Here is a 5,000-nt window from a genome sequence, read left to right on the forward strand (position 1 = left end):
ATGGCGACATGAGGAGATCCAGGCTAGTTGGTCACGTTAGGCTGTCTTGCAGAAACCTCACTAGAACCTGAGTCTGATATATATATTGTAGATGTTCTTCTTCTCCTCACGGAGACGACCTTCAAACGGACGCGTCAGATGGCAGAAGGTTGACGAGCAGACCTGACGTCCAACATCACGTCTGCTCACTAATGTGCAGAACATCTCCCCTCCACCCGTCGCCACGGCAACCGGTCCGCCTCCTCGAGAGTGAGCGACAGGAACATGACGATGGAGACGACGGAGCAGCAGGAGTCGTGCTGGTGACCACGTCATCAACCTCTTCTTCGCCACTGACGTCTTCTAGTTAGTCTAGTTCTGGTCGGTTCATAGTCAAGTTAAGTTAGTCTAGTTCTATCAGTTCATAGTTAAGTTAGTCTAGTTCTATCAGTTCATAGTCAAGTTAAGTTAGTCTAGTTCTATCAGTTCATTGTCAAGTTAAGTTAGTCTAGTTCTAGTCAGTTCATAGTCAAGTTAAGTTAGTCTAGTTCTGGTCGGTTCATAGTCAAGTTAAGTTAGTCCAGTTCTATCAGTTCATAGTCAAGTTAAGTTAGTCTAGTTCTAGTCCGTTCATAGTCAAGTTAAGTTAGACTAGTTCTAGTCAGTTCATAGTCAAGTTAAGTTAGTCTAGTTCCATCAGTTCATAGTTAAGTTAGTCTAGTTCTATCAGTTCATAGTCAAGTTAAGTTAGTCTAGTTCTATCAGTTCATAGTCAAGTTAAGTTAGTCTAGTTCCATCAGTTCATAGTTAAGTTAGTCTAGTTCTATCAGTTCATAGTCAAGTTAAGTTAGTCTAGTTCTAGTCAGTTCATAGTCAAGTTAAGTTAGTCTAGTTCTATCAGTTCATAGTCAAGTTAAGTTAGTCTAGTTCTATCAGTTCATTGTCAAGTTAAGTTAGTCTAGTTCTAGTCGGTTCATAGTCAAGTTAAGTTAGTCTAGTTCTAGTCAGTTCATAGTCAAGTTAAGTTAGTCTAGTTCTAGTCGGTTCATAGTCAAGTTAAGTTAGTCTAGTTCTAGTCGGTTCATAGTCAAGTTAAGTTAGTCTAGTTCTATCAGTTCATAGTCAAGTTAAGTTCGTCCAGTTCTATCAGTTCATAGTCAAGTTAAGTTAGTCTAGTTCTAGTCAGTTCATAGTCAAGTTAAGTTAGTCTAGTTCTAGTCAGTTCATAGTCAAGTTAAGTTAGTCCAGTTCTATCAGTTCATAGTCAAGTTAAGTTAGTCTAGTTCTAGTCAGTTCATAGTCAAGTTAAGTTAGTCTAGTTCTATCAGTTCATAGTCAAGTTAAGTTAGTCTAGTTCTAGTCCGTTCATAGTCAAGTTAAGTTAGTCTAGTTCTAGTCCGTTCATAGTCAAGTTAAGTTAGTCTAGTTCTATCAGTTCATAGTCAAGTTAAGTTAGTCCAGTTCTATCAGTTCATAGTCAAGTTAAGTTAGTCTAGTTCTATCAGTTCATAGTCAAGTTAAGTTAGTCTAGTTCTAGTCAGTTCATAGTCAAGTTAAGTTAGTCTAGTTCTATCAGTTCATAGTCAAGTTAAGTTAGTCTAGTTCTAGTCAGTTCATAGTCAAGTTAAGTTAGTCTAGTTCTATCAGTTCATAGTCAAGTTAAGTTAGTCTAGTTCTAGTCAGTTCATAGTCAAGATAAGTTAGTCTAGTTCTAGTCAGTTCATAGTCAAGTTAAGTTAGTCTAGTTCTAGTCAGTTCATAGTCAAGTTAAGTTAGTCTAGTTCTATCAGTTCATAGTCAAGTTAAGTTAGTCTAGTTCTAGTCAGTTCATAGTCAAGTTAAGTTAGTCTAGTTCTATCAGTTCATAGTCAAGTTAAGTTAGTCTAGTTCTAGTCAGTTCATAGTCAAGTTAAGTTAGTCTAGTTCTAGTCGGTTCATAGTCAAGTTAAGTTAGTCTAGTTCTATCAGTTCATAGTCAAGTTAAGTTAGTCTAGTTCTATCAGTTCATAGTCAAGTTAAGTTAGTCTAGTTCTAGTCAGTTCATAGTCAAGTTAAGTTAGTCTAGTTCTAGTCAGTTCATAGTCAAGATAAGTTAGTCTAGTTCTAGTCAGTTCATAGTCAAGATAAGTTAGTCTAGTTCTAGTCAGTTCATAGTCAAGTTAAGTTAGTCTAGTTCTAGTCAGTTCATAGTCAAGTTAAGTTAGTCTAGTTCTATCAGTTCATAGTCAAGTTAAGTTAGTCTAGTTCTAGTCAGTTCATAGTCAAGTTAAGTTAGTCTAGTTCTATCAGTTCATAGTCAAGTTAAGTTAGTCTAGTTCTAGTCAGTTCATAGTCAAGTTAAGTTAGTCTAGTTCTAGTCGGTTCATAGTCAAGTTAAGTTAGTCTAGTTCTATCAGTTCATAGTCAAGTTAAGTTAGTCTAGTTCTATCAGTTCATAGTCAAGTTAAGTTAGTCTAGTTCTAGTCAGTTCATAGTCAAGTTAAGTTAGTCTAGTTCTAGTCAGTTCATAGTCAAGTTAAGTTAGTCTAGTTCTAGTCAGTTCATAGTCAAGTTAAGTTAGTCTAGTTCTATCAGTTCATAGTCAAGTTAAGTTAGTCCAGTTCTAGTCAGTTCATAGTCAAGTTAAGTTAGTCTAGTTCTATCAGTTCATAGTCAAGTTAAGTTAGTCTAGTTCTATCAGTTCATAGTCAAGTTAAGTTAGTCTAGTTCTATCAGTTCATAGTCAAGTTAAGTTAGTCTAGTTCTATCAGTTCATAGTCAAGTTAAGTTAGTCTAGTTCTATCAGTTCATAGTCAAGTTAAGTTAGTCTAGTTCTAGTCAGTTCATAGTCAAGTTAAGTTAGTCTAGTTCTAGTCAGTTCATAGTCAAGTTAAGTTAGTCTAGTTCTATCAGTTCATAGTCAAGTTAAGTTAGTCTAGTTCTAGTCAGTTCATAGTCAAGTTAAGTTAGTCTAGTTCTAGTCCGTTCATAGTCAAGTTAAGTTAGTCTAGTTCTATCAGTTCATAGTCAAGTTAAGTTAGTCTAGTTCTATCAGTTCATAGTCAAGTTAAGTTAGTCTAGTTCTATCAGTTCATAGTCAAGTTAAGTTAGTCTAGTTCTAGTCAGTTCATAGTCAAGTTAAGTTAGTCTAGTTCTATCAGTTCATAGTCAAGTTAAGTTAGTCTAGTTCTATCAGTTCATAGTCAAGTTAAGTTAGTCTAGTTCTAGTCAGTTCATAGTCAAGTTAAGTTAGTCTAGTTCTAGTCAGTTCATAGTCAAGTTAAGTTAGTCTAGTTATAGTCGGTTCATAGTCAAGTTAAGTTAGTCTAGTTCTATCAGTTCATAGTCAAGTTAAGTTAGTCTAGTTCTATCAGTTCATAGTCAAGTTAAGTTAGTCTAGTTCTATCAGTTCATAGTTAAGTTAGTCTAGTTCTAGTCAGTTCATAGTCAAGTTAAGTTAGTCTAGTTATATCAGTTCATAGTCAAGTTAAGTTAGTCTAGTTCTAGTCAGTTCATAGTCAAGTTAAGTTAGTCTAGTTCTAGTCAGTTCATAGTCAAGTTAAGTTAGTCTAGTTCTAGTCAGTTCATAGTCAAGTTAAGTTAGTCTAGTTCTAGTCAGTTCATAGTCAAGTTAAGTTAGTCTAGTTCTAGTCAGTTCATAGTCAAGTTAAGTTAGTCTAGTTCTAGTCAGTTCATAGTCAAGTTCAGTTAGTCTAGTTCTAGTCAGTTCATAGTCAAGTTAAGTTAGTCTAGTTCTAGTCAGTTCATAGTCAAGTTAAGTTAGTCTAGTTCTAGTCGGTTCATAGTCAAGTTAAGTTAGTCTAGTTCTATCAGTTCATAGTCAAGTTAAGTTAGTCTAGTTCTAGTCGGTTCATAGTCAAGTTAAGTTAGTCTAGTTCTAGTCAGTTTATAGTCAAGTTAAGTTAGTCTAGTTCTATCAGTTCATAGTTAAGTTAGTCTAGTTCTAGTCAGTTCATAGTCAAGTTAAGTTAGTCTAGTTCTATCAGTTCATGGTTAAGTTAGTCTAGTTCTAGTCAGTTCATAGTCAGGTTAAGTTAGTCCAGTTCTATCAGTTCATAGTTAAGTTAGTCTAGTTCTAGTCAGTTCATAGTCAAGTTAAGTTAGTCCAGTTCTATCAGTTCATAGTCAAGTTAAGTTAGTGTAGTTCTATCAGTTCATAGTCAAGTTAAGTTAGTCTAGTTCTAGTCGGTTCATAGTCAAGTTAAGTTAGTCTAGTTCTAGTCGGTTCATAGTCAAGTTAAGTTAGTCTAGTTCTAGTCGGTTCATAGTCAAGTTAAGTTAGTCTAGTTCTATCAGTTCATAGTCAAGTTAAGTTAGTCTAGTTCTAGTCAGTTCATAGTCAAGTTAAGTTAGTCTAGTTCTAGTCGGTTCATAGTCAAGTTAAGTTAGTCTAGTTCTAGTCAGTTCATAGTCAAGTTAAGCTAGTCTAGTTCTATCAGTTCATAGTCAAGATAAGTTAGTCTAGTTCTAGTCAGTTCATAGTCAAGTTAAGTTAGTCTAGTTCTAGTCAGTTCATAGTCAAGTTAAGTTAGTCTAGTTCTAGTCAGTTCATAGTCAAGTTAAGTTAGTCTAGTTCTAGTCAGTTCATAGTCAAGTTAAGTTAGTCTAGTTCTAGTCAGTTCATAGTCAAGTTAAGTTAGTCTAGTTCTAGTCAGTTCATAGTCAAGTTAAGTTAGTCTAGTTCTATCAGTTCATAGTCAAGTTAAGTTAGTCTAGTTCTATCAGTTCATAGTCAAGTTAAGTTAGTCTAGTTCTATCAGTTCATAGTCAAGTTAAGTTAGTCTAGTTCTATCAGTTCATAGTCAAGTTAAGTTAGTCTAGTTCTATCAGTTCATAGTCAAGTTAAGTTAGTCTAGTTCTATCAGTTCATAGTCAAGTTAAGTTAGTCTAGTTCTAGTCAGTTCATAGTCAAGTTAAGTTAGTCTAGTTCTATCAGTTCATAGTCAAGTTAAGTTAGTCTAGTTCTAGTCAGTTCATAGTCAAGTTAAGTTAGTCTAGTTCTATCAGTTCATAGTCAAGTT

General features: G+C 34.5%; 1 protein-coding gene across 1 annotated transcript in view; it reads left to right on the forward strand.

The window, feature by feature from the left end:
• mei4 (meiosis-specific, MEI4 homolog (S. cerevisiae)) overlaps nt 1–5,000 on the forward strand; it is a 32,737-nt gene that overhangs the window by 8,844 nt on the left and 18,893 nt on the right. The gene's annotated exons all lie outside the window — the stretch shown is intronic.

This window comes from Callionymus lyra, chromosome 13, assembly GCF_982586985.1.
Source record: "Callionymus lyra chromosome 13, fCalLyr1.hap1.1, whole genome shotgun sequence".
Classification (NCBI taxonomy): domain Eukaryota; kingdom Metazoa; phylum Chordata; class Actinopteri; order Syngnathiformes; family Callionymidae; genus Callionymus; species Callionymus lyra.